Below are 22,869 nucleotides of genomic sequence, written 5' to 3' on the forward strand. Positions count from 1 at the left end.
ATCCACTATAATTGGACCTTGGTCCTAACCACTCTGCTAAAATCACTCTTGTTAAGGTCAATCACCTCCCTCTGGCAAAACCTAACCCTTATATCTCTCTTCTCAGCTTAGCAGCATTGCCACAACATAAGAAGGGGTCTCTTGATTTCCCCTGTGCCCACTACACACTTCTCTAAACATCTCCCCAATTCTTCTCCAGCTCAGTAAAAATCACTGCCCAATTATTCAAGCCCCAAACTTAGAAGTTATTCTAATTTTTTCCTTCCTTCACTTCCTGCATTTAAACCACAGAACCAAGTTATGTTAGTTCTTCCTAAAAAATGCATTCTGAGTCTATTTCCCCTCATCTCGACTGCAATCATATTAATGACAGTCGCTTAAAACTACTAAACTACTACTACTACAATACCCTCCTAATTGGTCTCCCGCCTACATGCCTCTCCCCGTCTGTTATCCATTTTAAGGTAATCAGAACTTCTCACTTCCCTCCTTAAAACATTCTAGCAATTTGAAAATGTCAGGGGTAGAGTAGAGCCCCAAGTCTTTACCTTGGTCTGTGAAGAAGGCCTCCATGAGGTCCCCCCAACACCAGAAACCTCTTTTAGCTCTTCTCTTACAAGTTCCTTAAATAAACCAATCTCCTTCACCGTACAAGCCTTTGACTTGTTTCTGCCTCTGTTTGGATATACCTTCCTCAGAGTTTGTACATTATTTAGGTTTCAGTTCAAATATCACCTCCTCAGAGAATCTTTCCTTGTCATGCAGTCTAAAGAGAATTCTTAGTCCTTTGCTGTCATATCATCCAATTCACTGGCTTCATAACATTTACTACAGCAATGAAATGAGTCATAAACTTGGTCATTTATTTACTTGCTTCTTTATGTTTTGTCTCCTTATTTGTCTAAATTAGTAGTTATTTGAGGTCCAGGAATTGTCCTCTTGTAAACTGGTCTAGACCAGGGGATGACAAACTATCACTTCAGGGCCAACCCAGCCCACCACCATTTTTGTAAACAAAGTTTTATTGGAACACAACCATACCCATTCATTTAAGAATTGTTTATTTCTGCTTTCACGCCGTAAGGACAGAGTCGAGTAGTTACAAAACAGACTATATGGCCCTCAAGTCAAAAATATTTACTATGTGGGCATTTACAGAAAAAATTTGCCATCCATGTGCTAGACTTATGGGATGCCAAGGTAACTGAACCTGTTACAAAAAATAAATAAAACAAAAAACAAAATAAAAACCACTTATCTAGTCAAGGATGTAACACATTTTAGAGCCTGAATTGCAGTAGGCTACGAAAGAAGTAGAGAAATCATCCAGAGGCAGAATATATAGTATTTGACAACTTCCTGGGTATAAGGAATAAAGGAAGAGAATGAAATGACTCCAGGGTTTTAAGTCTGGGTACCTTAGAGAATGTTGGTACCATTAGTGAAAACTGGGGTGTAAGGAGAAGGATGTGATCCGGAGAAAGGACAATGAACGTGATATTGGACATACATACTAAGCACAAAGTCCCAGCAATACACTGTTGGAGAGATGGCAAGTGAACAGTTATTGGTCTAAAGCTCAGAAGAGTGATCAAAGCTAGAGAATTATACCTCAGACTCAGATATGCCCAAGCAATAACAATATAAAAATTGTGTAAGTAGATAAAGATTCAGGAAGAGAATTTTTTTTAAATAAGAAGGTATTCAAGGACAGGACTTTAAGAAGTACATGTATTTAAGGATAAGAAAAGAAGAGACAAGACAAAAATGTCATCTTAGAAGAAAAATTATAATAGTTTCCAGAAGAAATAGTTTTTCAGTCTTAACTGCTAAAAAAATTTTTAAATGTAAAAGGAAAAGGACAAAATGGAGAAAATTTTTTCACATTTATAATAAAAAATGATTCAAACACTTCACGTACATATAAAATTATATATACATATACACATAACAATTCTAAGCCTCACAGATATTTATACGCCATATATATATATATGAATAAAGGTGTAGAGTCTATGCCAGTTAATCAAACAACAGTGACTTAAACAACATAGAAATTATTTCCTCCTTCATATGATAATCTTAGCATGAGCATATACGGGCTAACATGGCAGCTCCATTTGGTGGTGGTAAGCACCAGGCTCCTTCTAGCTTGTGGTTCTGTTATTCTTAACATGCATCTTCCACTTTGTGAGCTACAATGGCTGCTCCAGTTTCTGCCATTATGTCCTATTCCAGCTGGCAAGAAGGAAAAAAGGATAGTAGAAGTCATCCTGCCCTCTTTCTCTTTTTGGACACTGCCCAGATGTTGCATACATCAATATTGCTCACAACCCACTAGCCAGAAAGCAGACATAGGACTACACCAGCTACCAAGGATGCTGGAACTTGTTGTTTTTATCTCAATGACAATGTGCCCAGATAAAATGTGTGGACTTATTCCCAACTGAAAAAGGAGAGAAGATACTGAGTTATAGCTGGCAGTCTCTGTCAAACACTGCCCCAACTAAACAACAAAGCCATGGGATATGAGAAGAATCACAAAGAATACAAATGGCCATTCATAATAATCAAAGAAATGGAAATTATAACAAGACACCAGACAATTCTACGACATTGACAATTTAAAAATGCTAAAAATATTTGCAGGTAAATAGGCCTCACCACACATCCCTACACTTCAACCCAGTGCAGACCAAATCACTGTCACACCTAGACTAGGACAATTGCCTCCTAACCTTCTCCCTGTTTCAATTCTTGTCATTCCCATTCAATCCTCCAAACTGCTCTCAAGAGTTCACACTTTTGCTGATTCTGCTCACTCAGCCTGGAATGCTTTCCCCAGTCTCTCTGGCAAATGCCTACTCATCTTTGAACTCAGCTCAAAAATAACCTCTGTAAATTGTTCCTGATCTCTCTTTTTACCACATACAGAACTGATTTCCTCAGCTGTGCCCCTTCTGTACCTTGTATATGTTTGTATTACTTTACTATGTTTTTTTGTTTTGTTTTGTTTACTTCGCTCATTAAGAAATTAAGCTTTTGAAACACAGGATTGCACCTTCTCTTTTTTGGATTGCCTTTAAGTACCTTAGCGCCTGCCACAAAATAAGCCTTCACTAAATATACCAGGACTCATCTCTCTAATAACAATGTCTCCTTAAATCCTGGATTAGAGTAAAAAGGATCAATCTTACTGGAAGGTCCATAGGAAATTTTATGACAAATAAAATGTCCCCATGCCTTGACACTTGAACACTGTCCTGGCCTAACCTTTCATGGAAAAAGGCAAAACCAAAACAAAACACCTTTCCTTCTTTAAGTTTTAAGAGGTCCATTTTTACAGTATCTTTCAGTCTATTCTCAAATTTCAACCTTTCCATATTCCATCAAGGCAGCATACTCAAAAGAAGAATTAAGAGAGGTTCCATGTGTTTATATGCCAGGAACCTGGTCTCCTCTTTTGATATTCAAAATAGATCATGTTCAGACTCCTACATGATCCAGGCTATATACAATTATAAAAGGAACCTACATTAATTTTCCATTTATTGCCTTTACTAATCTGTAGTCTCTGGGGGAGGTAACATGGGAAGATTAAAATTGACTGACTAGGAATATTCTCAAACCTAAGGAGATATTTTTAAATGGCAATGAAATTAAAAGTAGGAGAGCCATTAGGCAATGATCTGATCAGTCATATTTCTTTCCTGAGGACGTAATGTCAGATGCTTAGTAGAGAATCTGGGATGAGGAAGATTCAGAAACCCTCAGAATTATTCTGCCCCTCTAAGTTCTTTCTGATTTTATTTGTGTATTCAGCTTCCACATGATTGATATCAGGCCTCTGTAACATTAGGCCTCTGGAACCCTATAACTTGTTAACACTTCTCAACAGACTGAAGAATGATTAATGAATTTGAGTGGCAGGGCAGCGGGTACGAAGGAGGACATGTCAAGAACAAATGACTAAGATCTCTAGCAGTTTTTCCAACAACAAGCAAATTAAATTAGAGGAATTCTTTTATACTTCATTATCTCATTATTCATCTGTTCACTTTTTTAAAAAGCAATATATTGCTTCTTCATGAAGTCATTAGTTTTCCCTATATTAAAGAAAATGTGTCTTTCTGTGTATTTTGAGATCATGGTTTTCTTTAGGGTGACTTGTAAGCATCACATAAGATTATAAACTAAAAAAAGATTATCCCTCAGAATAGAAGCATGATATGAACATTTATTTTTCTTTGTCAACATTTGCTCTGGCCCAAGGCATTTTTAAGTTTCTAGTAAGAGACCATGGCTATTCTCTTGTTCTTTGTTTTTTCCTTTGAATATTTCCCACTAGAGTTGAAAGAGAAGCATCTTTCCTCTCCAGCTGCAAAGTTATATAGGGTAAGTCTGGAGATCCTGGAGGGCAAATCCTTTACTTTATAGCAAACGCTGATTTAAAACTGAAACAAAAGAGAGAGAGGTATAAGGGGGTGTAGAGGAAAGAAGAGAGAGAGAGGGAGAGGATAAGAGTGCAAATCCTGAAACACGCAAATCCCTGGTTGCAGTCATTCCCCGTGGCTACTTCACTCTTGTCTTCTTTATAATTTTAGCATGTGAACCAATATTTCTGCTTTTCACCCAAAACTACTTTGAATGTGGTTTCTATTCCTTGCAGTTGAGGCTACTGACTAATTAATGCTATTCAGTCTTTGACCATAATAATGAAAAATTTTTGTTTTCCTCTCAGAATTCAATTAATTAATGCAAAAGCATTAAGTCAGAAATGAACAAGAATGCCCTTGATTTTGTGAATTCAGAATATGCCAGCCACCTCTGTCTACTGCTGAGGAGATGATTATAGAGGAAACAAAATCGGGGGCAGGGGTGGGAGGCATGAAGAACTACCTTCCTTCCACAATTTTTAAAGCTGCTGAAAGTGTTAACATTTCCCATGTCCTTACTTAAAATGTAAAGCTTATAAAATGTCTAACTCTTACTTTTCTGCTTTCTTGTAGGACCTGGCACACAGCAGTACATGCAGAAGCTGTGAGGAGGATATTCACACCTTTGCTTAATTAATGCGCAGCTTTGCTGGACTTCTACCCAATCCCTGACAATGCCAACAGTGATAAGGGACCATTAAAGTCTAATGAGCTTGGAAAAATCGGAAACCTGAGTCTCTGGTAGAATGTTAAAGCTGATCTACTTTTGTGGAGGAGAAAAGGTCTTAAGACATTCACTCTATTCATTAAAAATATCTTTGTGAATTAGTAAAGAAATGTTCTTATCATTTGATAGCTCTGCTATGTAAGTGTATTTTTCATTTTTTAAGCTGCAAGCTGTGTTGACTAACAGCAGGGAGGAAGAAATAAATTAATCCTTCTTTTCATCAAAAAGCAAAACTAAGTGCGCCTAAATCAAGCTTTTTGTCTTAGTAAGAGGTTCCTGGAGGAAGTGCTATGTCTGATGTTAGCAACCTGATGTAAAACTTAAATGTACACATTTTTGTGCAATGTAAACATAGGTTAGTTACTGATGTTCACTGCTGGTCAGTATTAATTTATAACATGTTTCATTAATACTTAAACCATTACTTTTAGTTGGAGAATTACATAGAAGATGCTTAATAAATTTCCTAATTATTCTTCCTTATCCTTGACATTATAACTTGCATTCTTTTATTCTCTGATAGATGTTTGTATACACACACACACACACACACACACACACACACGCACATATTACATTAGCACTACAGTACTATTAATACATGAGTTCATTAGTAAATAAGACAGATACTGTCTTTACCTCTACCCTCATACAGGAAAGCCTTTATGAAAGACTTCTTCTAAAATATTTTCTATAGAATGAATTCATGCAATAAGTAAGATGGTGTGTTACACGATGTACTCAGTAGTCTAAACCTCCTTGAATAGATCAAAAATGTACCCCTGCTACGCTGAAGTCTATGACATAATGAATACTGTTATAATGAAACTCCTATTTCAGAAAATGAATTACATTTAACTTGGAGAAAACGAAAATGGCTTTCTTGAAAATGACCTGTAAAACACTGTAAATTCACCACTACTTCTTCATTCTTCTGGGAGATTTTCCTCAGGAATTGACATGCAAATCATCAGGGTCTACATATAGTTCCCATTACATACAAAGGACAGTGACTACACAAATTAGCGATTTTGTTCATCAGTAAAAAACAGAAAAACATTGCCTGGATATTTGTTAAAAGTTGTGTTTTTTTCCTTTCTCTGAATCATTTTTCCTGAGCCAGTTTCTACTGACAGAATTTGTCTACTCACGTTAGTGACAGAAAGAAATAATTAACTGTAAGTTGTCACTAGTGATTGGATGATCCATGAAGTAAGGCACACTAAGTGGGGCAGATGAAATCCAAGCTATCTTTCTCCATGTCTGCTGGAATAGAATTAAGGAATAATCTCTGAGATATTCCCACTTCTCATTTCTTAAGTTTATGTGGATGAAAAATGGTAATAACCTATATTTTGCAGGATCTTTAAGAGACAATTTTTATCCCTAATCACATCCCCTGGGAAACATCCTACTCTACTCTTAGGATGTGCCTGAGATAAGGATAAATCTATGTAATTATAATTAGGGTGAGATCTTAATAATTGGTAAATATTACTATGCCTAATTGTTAAATATGACTTGTTAGTGGATAAATGTGAATTGTTAATGGATAAAAAAAGAAATAGTTATTTGGCTCCCAATTCATTCACTTAACACATATTTAGTGAATGCCTTCCATATATCAGAAGTTTTTCAAGTAACAGAGAAAAAAAGATGACTAAAATGTAATTATCCTCCTCAAAGTAATCCCACTCTAGAAGAAGATAAATTTGAAAATTGATGCTTAAGATATAGCATTATCAAGGCTATGGACGCAAAAGGAAGGTCATAGAAGGGTTAGTAGATGTGAGCAAAGGGGGCTCAGAAAAGCTTTCAGGAGAACGTTATGCTTGATCTGAGCCTTGAAGGATACTTCGCAGCTATCTCGGAGACAAAGGGTGAAGGAGTCTCCTGGAGTTATGGCAAAATGTGGCTGCTAACATAGAGATAATTCCAGAAAAAGGCCAGCAACTGCAAAGTCAAGTAGATTTGAAGCATTAGCACCTGTGGAAAGTGGCAAGTAGTGTAGTTTATCTGGAGAGAAGGGTAAGAAACCAGAACTATTGTAGGAGGCAAGTCTAGAGAGAGAGAGGCTAGGGTCAGATCATAAAAGTCCTCAAATGCTTCCAGGAGAAATATGAATTTTATTCTGAAGATCTGTAAGAGGTCACTAAAGATTTTCAAACATAGCTAGTTTTGTATTTTAGAAAGAGCACTCTGGTATTAAAAGCTGAGCAAGACAGGAGGCAGAAAACCACTTAGGAAGAGCAGAGAAGGAATGAAAAATGCCCCTTTTATCTCTGTTAGAAAACTGGAAAGATGGCTGTGCTTAAACCTGGAAATGGAAACACAGAGGAGGAGAATTTTCCTTCTTTGAAAGGTGAATAGTGAAGGAAAGGCCAAGTTCAATTTGGATATTCCAGCTTCAATGGCATGTACAACACAGAAATAGAAACAGACAGCGATGAAATAGGGAACAGGAGCTTAGAAAAAGTATCAGAAATAGATCATGGGCATCATGATCCTATGGGTATTAGTTTCATTGGTCCTGGTAACCTCCCTCTTAAGAGGCCCATGCTGCAGTGGATGCTCTGTTATACGTTTGCCCACTTTTGGTGATCATAAGTAACACCTGATGTATTTATTAAAGAAATTTTTAAAAGAAAAGAAGATATTCCCAGGTCTTTTCCCACAGTGAGTGGATCAGAATCTTCAAGGAAAGGCCCGGAGACCTGTTTGTCTTATTTTGTTTTAAAAATACCTTTAAAGGATTCTTACCAGCATGGAATTCAGGGATCTGTTAGTCTAATAGCAACATTTGTTAAGCACCTATTATGTGTTAGGAACTCTAAGCTTTACGCACATACAGTCTCTATATCTTACGACAACGTTAATAAGATGGATATTTTATCCCCATTCTAATATAAGGAAACTGACATTCATGGTCTTGTTCAAGGTCTCAAAACTAATGAGTGGAAATAGCAACTCCTACTGATTCCAGTGTCTGCATTCTTTTTTCTTTTTTTTGCGGTACGCGGGCCTCTCACTGTTGTGGCCTCTCCCGTTGCGGAGCACAGGCTCCGTACGCGCAGGCTCAGCGGCCATGGCTCACGGGCCCAGCCACTCCGCGGCATGTGGGATCTTCCTGGACCGGGGCATGAACCCGTTTCCCCCGCATCAACAGGCGGACTCTCAACCACTGCGCCACCAGGGAAGCCCTCTGCATTCTTTACATTAAAATATATCTTGCCCTACATTGTGTTGAAGGATGCCTAGCATGACACACGAAAGGTATTTTCTCTTAGTAAAGTACCTGTTATAGAGAAAATTATATTATAGAGAAAATGAAAAAAAATGTCAATAAAATTAGCTTTGGTGTTAAAGTTCTCAAATGTACCTTTCCTCCCTTGCATCAATATTGCTCTGCTAAGCAGCAACTGTACCCTCAGGTGCTGAGCTTCACACCCTTTAAACATTTTCTCTACTATTTTTGTGTTTTCCTCCTCATCTCTTTCCTCTTTGTTCTCTTGATGGAAGCTAGAAACCACTATCCACTGAACTCTGGCCAAATTTAAGCCAAGATGACTGAGCAAAACGGGGATGATAAGAAGATTGTTTACCAAAATTGGAATGACAAGGGAGAGGAATAGCAGTGATATCTAATATAAATAGAATATAATAAAAAATACAAAATATCTCATTAAGCTATATTTCAATGTCAAATACTTTTTTGCTCCATTTATTTTCTGTTCAGCAAGTACAAACATTTTCCTCACTACAGGTGTTCTGTTAACAATTAGACTATTCTGAAAATTAATAATCCTAGGGTCCTCATCCAAAATCATGTGCCCTGCAGGTTCTTGTGGTCCTAACAATGGGAAAGGTTAAGTCATGTTCTTAACTTGCTCTTCTTCCTGAGGCTTATAATACAGCAAGTTTTTCTGTGTATGATCATCTATCAACCAATACTTATAAAAGGCCCACAGGGTGCAGCATTATACAGGGTGCAACTGAGTGGTATGTTCAAAAAAGCACAGATAATATCTGACAGGTTTCAAAATAGATGAGATAGGACACATACAAGCAGGGGTTCAGAAGCACAGAGAAGACTCAAGAAGCTGGTGGAGATAAAGTTAAATAAGCATTTTAGGTTCATGTAGAAACAAAATGTCAGACAAGGGGCATCATAAATGGGCAACATCCAAGGCCAAGGAGTTCTGAGCTACAAACTATAAGCCCGGGAGTGGAATATCTTGCATTGCAGGACAATAAAGAAGTACCTAAATAATAATGGAAACATGTCAAAAGATCACAAGAGCTAGCTTGAACACATTCCCACTAGTTAAATCTGGGACAATCTGAGCACCAGAATAATGACCATAACAAGTTATAACCCATTAAATAAAATAAGAATCCATGAATGCATGCTGATATCAATCAATCAATTAACCAAAAAGAAAGAAATGTTCTTAGAATATTATAGAATGTCAGCCATTAAATGTAGAAGGAATGACAGAATTGGAAAATCATCATTTGGCAACCATCAACATAATAAGTGAGTCAGGCAAAAATCATCAATGGAAACTAAAACCAGAGAGTGAAAATTTAATGAGGAATAAGATTTTTACATAGCCTCAAAGTCTCCCACCATAAGATATTTTTGTTTGTTTGTATTTATATATTTTTAAATTATAATTTTTAAAGTATAGTTGGCACAATATTATATTAGTTTCAGGTGTACAATATAATATTTCTATCTTTTTATAGATTGTACTCCATATAAAGTTATTATAAAATGTAAACTATATTCCTTGCACTGAACATTACATCTTTGTAATTTATTTATTTTATACCTAGTAGTTTTTTGCTTTTTTTTTTTTTTGCGGTACGCAGGCCTCTCACTGTTGTGCCCTCTCCCATTGCAGAGCACAGGCTCCAGACGCGTAGGCTCAGTGGCCATGGCTCATGGGCCCAGCCACTCCGCGGCATGTGGGATCTTCCCGGACCGGGGCACGAACCCGTGTCCCCTGCATCGGCAGGCGGACTCTCAACCACTGCGCCACCAGGGAAGCCCTATACCTAGTAGTTTTTATCTCTTAATCCTCTTCACCTATTTTGCCCTTCTCCCCACCCCCTCCCCTCTGGCAACCGAACCGCTGGTTTTTTCTCTGTATCTGTATGTTTCTGTTTTGTTATATTTATTCATTTGTTTTATTTTTTAGATTCCATATATAAGTGAAAACGTATGTTATTTGTCTTTCTCTGTGTGACTTATTTCAGTAAGCATAATGCCCTACAGGTTCATCAATGTTGCTGCAAATAGCAAACTTTCATTCTTTTTACGGATAAATAATATTCCATTGTATATATATATACCACATCTTCTTTATCCATTCATCTGGTGACGAACACCTATGTTGATTCTATATCTTGGCTATTGTAAATAATGCTGCTATGAACACTGGGGTGCATATATATTTTTGAATAGTGCTTTTATTTCTTTGGATAAATACTCAGGTGTGGAACTGCTGGATCATATGGTAGTCCTGTTTTTAATTTTTTGAGGAACCTCCATCCTGTTTTTAATAGTGATTGTAGAAATCTACATTCCCACCAACAGCACACAAGCATTCCCTTTCTCCATATCCTCGTCTCTTTGATGACAGCCATTCTGACAGGTGTGAGGTGATATCTCATTGTGGTTTTCATTTGTATTTCCCTGATGGTTAGTGATGAGCATCTTTTCATGTGCCTATTGGCCATCTGTACATCTTCTTTGGAAAAATGCCTATTCGGGTCATCTACCCATTTTTTAATTGGGTTGTTTGTTTTTTTGATATTGAGTTGTATGAGTTCTTTATATATTTTAGATATTACTCCTTATCAAACACATCATTTGCAAACATCTTCTCCCATTCAGTAGGCTGCCTTTTTATTTTTTTGGTGGTTTCCTTTGCTATGCAAACACTTTTAAGTTTGATTAAGTCTCATTTATTTATTTTTGCAATTGTTTACCCTACCTGAGGACACAGATCCAAAAAAAAAATATTGCTAAGACCAATGTCAAAGAGCATACCATCTATGTTTTCTTCTAGAAATTTTATGGTTTCAGGCCTTACATTTAGGTCTTTAATCCATTTTGAGTTTATTTTCATACATGGTGTGAGAAAATGTTCTAGTTTCACTCTTTTAGATATAGCTGTCAAGTTTTCCCAAAACCACTTGATATTAATTACAAACAAAATAGTAACTTGAAATGTTTATTATAATTAATAAAAATGATTCTATTCTAATTTTATGTCACAGTTCTATAAGCTAAAAAATTTTTTTTTAAATTTAGTGTGTATCTGAAGTGAAAATTGATTTGAAGCTGATTTTCCTGATATCAATTCATTTTATTGTCTTCTAACTCTTCCTAATATTGTGGGAAAAGATTCTATGTAATTGTTTGTTCTAATCAGTTGCATTTTTATTGATCAAGATTTTACTAAATTTATTTTCCTTAACTTCAGTGAATTCATAAAAATGATCCATCACTTACTTAACGGCTATCATGCACTCTCTTTCAGAATACATCTCTTAAAGACGTATGAGGAAAACAGCACCTGGAAAATCACACTGTCAGAGCTGTGGAGAAATGGTCTGAATTAACTGTGTGTCTGCTCAGTGAGACAGATGAGAAAATTATTCTCAACCCCATGTGTACCACTATTGGATAAGTTACCCACACTGAGCCTGAGCTAGAGGGATTGGTGCTCAAGGAAATGAAGGAAGGAGATCTAGCACTCTGACAAAAAGGCCATTCAACCATAGGACACCTCAAAAGAATTATTTTCATTCTAGCCTTGGTATATTTAAAAGAAAACACTTCTCTCAACTGTTGTGCAGTATAGCTGCAGGTGGTTTCCAACATATAGTATTGTGTTTGGCCTGATCCAAGTGAATTCCAAGAAATACAAGTTCTGTAAGATGTCAGTATACGTTCTCCCAAAAAAGGTGGTATCTATTGTCAAATAAGTTTAGAAAAAATCTGGGTTAAACTATACTTTTTATTGCACAAATATTTTAATACAGTTCTTTATCATTTATCAATGTAAAGTGTGAATTTTCAGAAGCCATGGGATACTCCCTGCTTTTGAAATCATTTGTTTATGAAGTTAACCTTTTTTTCCCTGCAGAGCCTCTTACAAAACTTGTGTTTTGTAACAAAACACAGTACAATTTGTTTGTACAAAACAATACAACATGAAGGTAATTGTGATTTGAAGTAGAAAGCTCAAAAAATTGAACAAAGTACTTAAAGATGTGTTACAGACTATTTTCAAGAGCTATATCTTCAGATTTAGGAAAAGCTGACAAAAACAAACAATAGCAAAACATATCCTGGTTAAATAACTGAACTTCAAAGATAAGAAAAGAATTCTTTAGGGTATCCTGGAAGAATCAAACAAGTTTTCTAAAGAGCGGAGAAGCAGGCTGGCCTAAGAATTTTCCCCAAATGTTCAATCCCAGAGTACAATGCAGCAAGGTCTAGATATTCTGAAAGAAAGTATGACACAACCGTATTATACTCAGCTCAACTGTCATTTAAGATAATTATGGAATAAATATAACATGGACAACAACATTCATAAGGAAGGAATAGGAGGGGGAAGAAAGTGTAAAAGAGTCACCCCTCCATCTTCCACGGAGAGCTACTGGTCCATCCACACTAAGTATAGATGTAGAGTTTAAAAGTCTTCAAACTTATAATATTCTGCCTTAACCTCAAATGGTTTATTCTTTTTTTATAATTGATAATCCTTTGGTAAAAAGAAACATTTATTTCAAGTTTAACAATTTCTCCAGTTTCACTTGTTTCTTGTCCTGCTAGTAGATTCAAGTGGAATTAAATTTAACACTTTTTATTTTTAAAAAGCATGTGGTCTATCATTCCATTATTATAAAACTATATTTGGCTCACTTTCTCTTTCTCTCTGTGTATACATACAGAGACATATCTGGGGAAATGCTTCCCAAATGTGACCCTGGTCACTTCAGGGTTGTAGAATTTTGGATGAATTGTCTCTTCCTTGTGTTTCTCTATATAGTTGGATCTATGTTTAAGATGAGCTCATATCATTTTATCTAGAAAAAAAGCCATTATCTTAAAAAAAAATACAGCTACAAAGGAGAAAAGAACCAGAATTAAACTTTTTCCTACTTTTCCATTCCTCCAAAAGGAAAAAAAAAAAGTGAAATGAGCATGAGGAAAGGGAGTTTATAATCTGGTCTGAGATTAGAAGGGCAGCTCTCTTCCAGAGAAAGAATTTGCTAATTGATGAGAGTTGGCTCTGTCTGAGGAAGCCCCACAATGAAGCACTCACAGTATAAATAAGCAACAGTGAAAAGCACCATATGGACTTTTTATGCCAAAAACAAAAACCAACTTCCTGGGTGACCATGGATGAACTGAGAACAGAAGGTTCTGTACCACCTAGGAACCATCAGAAAAAAGATTAAAAGCAAAACAAAATGAAAGGTAAGCAATAATTGAAAATGAGCAAGTTTGATGGTAAATTGTACTTAAAGTTATCAAGAACTGGCATTTGAAATTTATTTCAGGGAGATTTGTAATTTTTATTAAGAATTCCAGTAAGGCCTAGGCTTCTGGGTAATGTGAATCACTGGGAAGGAATCTGCTAGTTTCAGTCCAAAATTTGATCTCTTAATGATGTAATAAGGTCAACAGATCATGAAGCCTCCATTAACTTACCTTATATTGACTATTGACCCCTTTAATGACTTTGAAGTGAATGAATCAGGCTCTGTCAAGGACTGGACTAAGATTCCCACAGCTTTTTTTTTTTCTGCATTTAAGGTATATCTGTACACTGTTTTCACCATTCTTATTTCCTCCTTCCTTTCCAACAATCAATTCTCCCCTTGCTATTCCCTCACAGAACAACTTGCATTCTCTTGACATATAGAGGGAAACATCAGGAGCTGTCCTTAAATAACTACAGGCAATACATTCAAGTAATTGCCTAGTTGAGAAAGTCCCTTGTTAATAATCTAAGGATGAGTATTATAGTTCTCACCTAACAAAACTGAGCTAAATCTCTAACTGAAGGTCATTTTCAGGACTAAAACTAATTCTTCCCAGATCAATCCCACTAGATATTCTGTACAAGAATGATGGCCAAATAAATCTAGGAAAAATATGCATCCCATATACTTCCCTTGATGGGCCCCAAGGCACTGTAGACTATTAGAGGCTTTCAGAAATTCTCAGGAAAGACACAGATATGATTTTGTCTGGTCCAGTGCTTCTCACACTTGTTTCACCTGGGAGCTCTATTCCTGCTCCCACTCCCCAAGCCATTTTACCAGTAGCACACTTTGGAGTTTCTTGATCTAGGATTTTGTATTTCCACAGTATTACTCTTTGTTGTAATAGGTTTTTGTTTACTGTTCTGGATGAATGGTGTAGATCTAATATTCTCCTTTCAAAGGGAATCAATTGTCTATGTTGCTAAGCTTTGCCTATGTTCTTTGGACACACTATCAATAAAAAGAGTTGTTGCTTAATCAGGTATATTGTAGTATTCTGCCTTACTTCTTACTCTGTCTGAACCAATGCTCTTCTCATATATAAATTATTAAATAACTTTTTCAGTTTCATATGGATTATTTTTAGAGATAGAGAAAACATTATTTGGATTGTAATGATCAAATAACAATCTTCTCTAAGCTCTAATTCAACAAGAGATCTATTTTCTTGTTAATACTTAACTCATTTCTACATTTTAAAAAAGTTTCTAAGTCATCATTAACCATTTTGATTCAATTCATCCAGTCAACAAAAAATTAATACGCTTCTAAAGTATGTCAGATATTCCTTACCACCCAAACATTACTGAAGCATTTGCCACATCGCAGCCACTGTGCAAGGTATTGGGAATACCACAGTGAAAAAAACATGTAAGGTTCCATGTCTTTACTGTCTAATATGGAAGATAAACAGCAGTTATAAGTAGGTAAAGTATTATTAAGAAGTGTAGAGAGCTACAGGGCCATATAATAAGTACATCTACTCTGGTGTGAAGGATCATAGGCTTCCTATGGTGGAAGGAATGATGTTTAAGCTGAGAGAGTCATTTATATAACAAATATTTACTAAGTACCTACTCTGGCACCATGTTAGAATTGGAGGTGTAACACAGACATAGTCGCTATCTTCATGAAGTCAAAAGTTTGGTGGTAAACAAATAAATAATAAGTTAGCAACTATATAAAGTGATAAGTAGTGAATAAAAAAAATATAAGGAAAACAGGGCCTTCTAAGGGTGGTCAGAAGAGTACTCTTGAAAGAGCAAAATCCAAGCTGTGATCTGAAGAATAAGGACCTAAACAGTTTTGGGTTTGGAGAAGAGGAGTTCCTGGCAATAGGAGTAGCAAGGGCAAAGGCCCTGAGGCATGAAAGAGTTGGGCCTCCTCTTGGAACTGAGAGAACACTGGCATTTTCAGTCTAATGAGCAAGAGATGGGGAGAGTGGCATTAGATGAACTGGAGAGGTCATGCCCCTACACAGGTCGTGGTAAGAAGTGCATATTTTACTGTAATTGAGAAACTGTTGATAGATTTTAAGCGGAGTGATATTATATGATTTGGGTTTTAATAAGGTCACTTTGGTTTCTGCACAGAGAATGAATAGATGGGAGCCATGAGAAGAACAGGGAGGCCAGTATAGGGGATGTTAAAGATGTAAGAGGAAAAGACCACAGTAAATGAGATGGAGAGAAGTAGATGAATTTGAAATATGTTTGGCATTAGAACAATGAAATTTCCAAGCTTCTGCTTTAGTAACTGGATGGACGGCAGTGCCATGTGTTGAGTCAAGAGAGTGGAGGATATCAGGATTTTGGGAAGAGAACTAAAATAATTGTTTTGAACAAATTAATTTTGAGATGCCTCTGACACATCCAACTGTAGATGTCATGTAACATGTACTTACAACTCTGGATCTTAGAGTGGATGTTTAGGGATGAAGATCCTCACTTGGTATTTTAAGTCATGAAACTTGATGAAATCTCCTAGGGAGATACCATAGCAAGAGAAGAAAAGGGGACCACAGACTCAATCCTGAGAAAATCCAGCATGTAGCTTTTAGGTAGCAAATAGAGAACCAGAAAAAGAAGTCAATGAGGTAGGAGAGAAAAAAGAGTATATTTCTTCAGGGAAGGAAAAAGTAGAGTGCTTTTAAAATAATGGGATTGCATATTTTATTAGATATTGCTAAGAGGTCATGTTGTGATAAGAGCAGAAAAGTTTCCACTTGATTTGGTCACATGGAGGTCTTTGCTTTTCGTGACAGAGGCACACACCTGAAAAATGAGTGTGAATAGTTTAGGTGAAAAAGAAGGGCAAAAGAACATTCCAGTCAAGAGAAATAGCATATGTGACGGTACTACATGGGAAGGGAAGAGGCCAAGGCACCAGAGATCCTATATGGGTGAAACATGGACACAAAAGGGAGTGACAGGAAAAGAGGCTAGACAGGGAGGAAGAAGTTTTATTAAAAGTACTGAGTATACAAAGGTCAGGAGACAAAGCCCTTATTAGTACAAATAATATTTGAATGAAGAATTAAACATTCATGATGTATAACTGGGGTGGTAGAGGAACTGGGCAGGATATTCCAGAGAAAAGATATTCATGTACAAAAGCCCAGAGCCAAGGAGCAGTAGAGTACCCTTGGAACACTGAAGTACTTAACCAGGCTGGAATAGAGGGTGTTGTGGGATACGGAGGAAAACATTCTACAGAGTAGTTAGGGATCAGTTAACCATGAGGGACTATGTTTGGCGTGCCAAAATACGGCCTCTATCCTGTAGACAGTGGGAAGACTAAAGAGTTCTAATCAGACGAATGATACAATATGATTCGTGATGATTCATGTTTTGAAAAAATAACTCTGGCAACAGTATGGGAAAGAATTGGTGAGGATAATTCTTGAAGTAAGGGGCTCAATTAGGGGACTATTCTAATAGTATAGGCAAGAAGTGTTGAGGGTCTGAACTAAGGTGATGGCTGTGTAAATAAAGAAGATGGAAAAGACAAATTCTCAAGATTGTAGAAATGGAAATGAAATAATTTAATGACAGTTAGAAGTAAAGGACTATGGAAAGAGACACTTAAGATTGTTCCCAGGTCACAGGCTTGAGTGACCAGATGGCTCTTGATGCCATTTTACCAAAATGGGAAGTAAGTCTATCAATAGAAAATAAATAAAATGAAGGGTTTCATGAGGTCAAAGAGTGGATGTAATTGTAGATGAAGTGGTGGAAGTATAGAAGCTTATAGTCTGAAAGCAGGATATTAGAATTTGGTGTTATAAAGTGGGAGTTTTCCTAAACAATGAAATGGATCACAACATATTACAGAAGAATAAAAAGGTAGAAAAAAATAAATGCAGCCAGATAAAAGACAAGAATGAAAAATATTAGATACCCAATGGTTCTGAACATATGTTCAAGACATATGTTCTTGACAATTCTACCTGAAACTTTCTGGAGAATAACACAATAAACGTAGAAACAGAATCAGTTACAATGTTCACAGTATCTATAAGATACAAACCAAAGAGTTGTTCATCAGGAGCCCAGATTTCCATCATTATAGGATATAAAAATTTTTCTCTAATGGTTCTCAAAAGAGGACACTGACTTTGCTTTTTAAACTGGGGTATGCTTACCTCTAAGAGTCATGCCAGATACCTGGTGCTACCTAGACCAGATAAGCACAGTTCACCTTTGTGGAATTTTAACTTTATTTGAAAATTTAGATGAAAATACAAATCATTATTTGTAAAATCAACACTGATAGGTATGTAGTAGCAGAAAAAAAAATGGTAAGCATTTAAGACAAAATGTGAGTCTACAATTAATTTCTACATGTGCAGTTAGATCCTGTAACTGAGAGATACTGACACATTCTCCTCTATCTCTTGAAGGTTTTAGATACTCTGCTTTTCAAATTTTTCCATTAATTTAAAGACTGGATATATAAGATCATAATAATAACTATCATTATGATTTTATATAGAGTTTTGTTCTCTCAATGGAGACTGGTGGTCTAATGCTAACAAAAGCAATGCGCTAGGGACCAAAACAATGCAGAATACTACTCAATTCTCTGCTGGTCTGACTTGATTCAAGAATCAATTTTATTAAGGGTTGGAATGCATATATTTTACATAATCCGTCAGGAGTAATATTTATTTCAACAGAAGCTTTATAAGTATTCGACAGCAGAGAGTTCAAGGTTATATCATTTAATAAGTATCTACAGTATATTTTATATTACCAGTTAGTTGTTGATTTATATACATTGATGATTAAATTTTTAGGTAGAAATTTAGGTTAACAGAACCAAAGACATAAAGCATCTGTTCCTAAAAAGAAAGATACACTAGCTCTTCAAGGAAATGAGCTGAAACTTAAGAGAAAGCTCTCTTTAGTGTAAATGATTCTATGGGTAACCATGAGAGACAAAATATCCTTGGAAAACAACTTTGCATCCATTCCAACTTATATAAAAATGGATAATCAAGTTTCCAAAGGATACATCAAGAGCATGGCCATGATAAATTTAAAATGAAAAAAAAAAAAGAACATTTAAGTAAATGCCACTAAACACCCGCTGTAGGTATGAAATTTTTTTTCAAAAGTCCTTCTAAAGATTAGTTATATTTATATATATATCATGTGACTTCCTGATGGCCCTCTAATGTAAGTTGATTACACAATATATCTTTAAATAATGAGCAAGCTGGCTCGCTGAATACAGTAGTTACAAAACCTGGCTTTGCCTTGGCATCACTTGAGAAGATTTTCTAAATCATAAATCCTCAGGCCCCACTCCAACACATCCACTAACCAAGAATCGCTGTGGGTGGGTCCCAAGAGACTGTATGCCTAAAATGCTTCCTAACTGATTCTGATGCATCCAGATTTAGGGAACGCTGCAAGCCTGTTCACTATAAACTAGATGAAAGCTGGATGCTCATTACCAAAAATGATAACTCTCTTCTTGCAATAGTTGATGATTAGCCATTCTATCTGACATTAATTAGATAGCACTGCTAACACCACTCCTAATTTGTGACAGTAATACAATGTTCCCAAAACACACAAAAGAGATTATTTTCCTGTTCTCTCTAGTTGGAGAGCCAGAAGGTGTTTATGCCAAACTCACTCAAAAAAAAGTATGGAGTTATTAAATAACCAGTTGAAGAGAGGGAAGCCAGTACACAGCCATGTTTTATCTGCTGCAAATTATCTGACTCATCAGGAGACTTTCTAAGTGCAGGTTATACCTTAAGCTACTGGCCCATACTGAATTCATTTGGTTAGACCTTTAACTGATTCATGTAATTAGAGTCAAAGGCCACAAAAGGATCAATAAAAGCTACATACAATTCTATGTTGTTCCTGACAAATTTGTCCCAGAGATGACAAAAACAATAACAGAGCCTAAATCATCATCTACCCCTCTCATAAAATACTGGTCTCAATAACTTCAGCTTAATCATTTATCAAGAAGGAAAGTCTTGCAAGCTTAAAAAAACCCATAAAATTTGCAGACAGTAGAAGTTGCCCACTATTTTTTGCCCACTATTTATTGGGTTGGCCAAAAAGTTCATTCAGGTTTTCATACACTCTTACAGAAAACCCGAACAAACTTTTTGGCCAACCCAGTATTATGACGACACTCTATATTAAGAGGAAGACCAAAACAGAGTCAATAGTGGTTAATAAATTGACACAGGATTTAAATACACTTACAAAACAGAACATTAATGTTTTCAGCCATAGGTCTGTGGAAGTAAAGGTATAGCTGATAGAAATTGAGAGGTATGATGGAAAGGTGAAGTGGAGAGAACAGAGGGACACTAATAGTCTCATCAAATAGTTGGGGGGGGGTGAGTGGTCAACAGATGCTCTCTAAAGTTCGAAGGAACAAGAAATAGAGCTTTTCATTTAAGACTTTACTTTTTACAGCAGTTTTAGGTTCAAAGAAAATTGAGAGGAAGGTACAGGGATATCCCATAAACCTGTTGCCCCCATACAACCACAGTCTCCTCCATTATCAAGATCCTCCCACCAGAGTGGTACATTTGTTATAACTGACGACCCTACACTGACATTTCATAATCACCCAAAGTCCATAGTTTACATTAAGGTTCACTCTTAGTGTTGCATCCTATGAGTTTGGACAAATGTATAATGACATGCATCCATCATTATGCTATCATACAAAGCATTTTCAATGCCCTAAAAATCCTCCACCCTCTGCATATTCATCCCTCCCCTGCCATCTTCCCCACATCCCTGGCAACCACTGATCTTTTTTACTGTCTCCATAGTTTGCCTTTTCCAGAATGTTGGAGACATACACTATGTAGCCTTTTTAGCTTGGCTTCTTTCACTTAGTAATAAGCATTTAAGGTTCTTCCATGTCTTTTCATGGTTTGATAGCTCATTTCTTTTTAGTCCTGAATAATATCGCATTTTCTGGATTTACTACAGTTTATTTATCCATTCACCTACTGAAGGACATTTGGTTGCCTCCAGCTTTCGGCATTTATGAATAAAGATGCTGTAATCATCTGTGTGCAGGTTTTTGAGTGGACATAAGTTTTCAGCTCCTTTGGGTAAATACCAAGGTGTGTGACTGCTGGATCATGTGGTGAGAGTATGTTTAGTATTTTAAGAAACTGCCAAACAGTCTTCCAGAGGGGCTGTACAATTTTGCATCATCACCAGCAAGGAGAGAGAGTTCCTTTTGTTCCACATCCTTACCAGCGTTTGTTGTTGACAGTGTTCCAGATCTGGCCATTCTAATAGGTTTGTATTGGTATCTCACTGTTGTTTTAATTTGAATTTTAGGAGCTTTATAGAAGTATATTTTACACTTTTGCATTTTACATTTAGGTCTGTGATTCATTTTGAGTTAACTTTTGTAAAGGGTGAAGGTCTGTGTAGAGGTTCATTTTTCTGCATGTCGATGTTAGTCATTCCAGCACGATTTGTTGAAAAGACTATCTTTGCTCCATTGAATTAATTGCCTTTGTTCTTTTGTCAAACTCATTCTAAAATTTACATGGGGAGGCAAAAGACCCAGAATAGCTGACACAGTATTGAAGAAGAACAAAGATGGAGGACTGTCATGACCCAATTTCAAGACTTACTATAAAGCTAAAGTAGTCAAGAAAGTGTGGTATCGGAAAAAGAATAACAAATAGATCAATGGAACAGAATAGAGAACCCAGAAATAGACCCCCATAAATACAGTCAACTGATGGTGTTGTTGAGTTTAACCGTATCCTTACTAATTTTCTATCTACTGGATCCGTCCATTTCTGGGAAAGGGTTGTTGAAGTCTACAACTATGATAATGTAGTCATCTATTTCTCCTTGCAGTTCTATTGGTTTTTGCCTGACATAATTTGATGCTCTGTTGTTAGATGCATACATGTTCAGGATTGTTATGTTTTCTTGGTGAACTGACCCCTTTATCATTATGTAATGCCTTTCTTTATCCCTGATAATTTTTCTTGCTTTGAAATTTACTTTGTCTGAAATTAACATACCTACTCCTACTTTCTTTTGATTAGTGCTAGTATGGTGTACATTTCTCCATCCATTTACTTTTAGTCTATATGCATCTTTATATTTAAAGTGGTTTTATTGTAGACAATACATAGTTGGGTCTTGTTTTTTTGGATCCACTTTAACAATCACTGTCTTCTAATTGGTGCATTTAGAACATTGATGTTCAAAGTAATTATTGATGTAATTGGATTAATATCTACCATATTTGTTGCTGTTTTCTATTTGTGGCCCTTGTTCTTTGCTCCTATTTTTGTCTCCTACTTTTGTTTTTCTGTCTTTTGTGGTTTTAATCAAATATTTTATATAATTCTATTTCCTTTCCTTTCTTAGCATATCAATTATACTTTTTTTTTTTTTTTTTTGCGGTATGTGGGCCTCTCACTGTTGTGGCCTCTCCCATTGCGGAGCACAGGCTCCGGACACGCAGGCTCAGTGGCCATGGCTCACGGGCCCAGCCGCTCCACAGCATGTGGGATCTTCCCGGACTGGGACACGAACCCGCGTCCCCTGCATCAGCAGGCGGACTCTCAACCACTGCGCCACCAGGGAAGCCCTCAATTATACTTTTTTAAAAAAACTTTTTTTAGTGGTTGCTCTAGAGTTTGCAATACTCATTTACAACTAATCCAAGGCCACTTTCAAATAATATCATATTGCTTCACAAGTGTGTGAGTACCTTATAATAACAAAATAATCCTAATTCCTCCTTCCTGGCCTTGTGTCACTGCTGTCATTTATTTCACTGACATATAAGCATACATAAGCATTTTTCTCCAATATCTACCAAAAGAATCTGGTTGAGCTCCAAGAGGTAAAACTCACAAAAGTATAGGAGCCCTCCATTAGACTGGGTCCCTTGGGAATTTTTAACTCTCAGAGTTGTCCGCGCTGAGCCTCCAGCAATTCATCAATTACAGTTCAAGTTTTCCTACCTGGTTCCCCTGGCAGTTTCCACTCGTGAGTCTCTGCTATGGGAAGCCATGACTCCTTGTGTTGGTCTGTCTATCTCTCCAACCCCAGGGGCAGACGTTTGGCCTTTGTCCTCCCCTCTCTTATGGATCCACAA

Source organism: Globicephala melas, chromosome 9 (genome assembly GCF_963455315.2).
Source record: "Globicephala melas chromosome 9, mGloMel1.2, whole genome shotgun sequence".
Lineage (NCBI taxonomy): Eukaryota > Metazoa > Chordata > Mammalia > Artiodactyla > Delphinidae > Globicephala > Globicephala melas.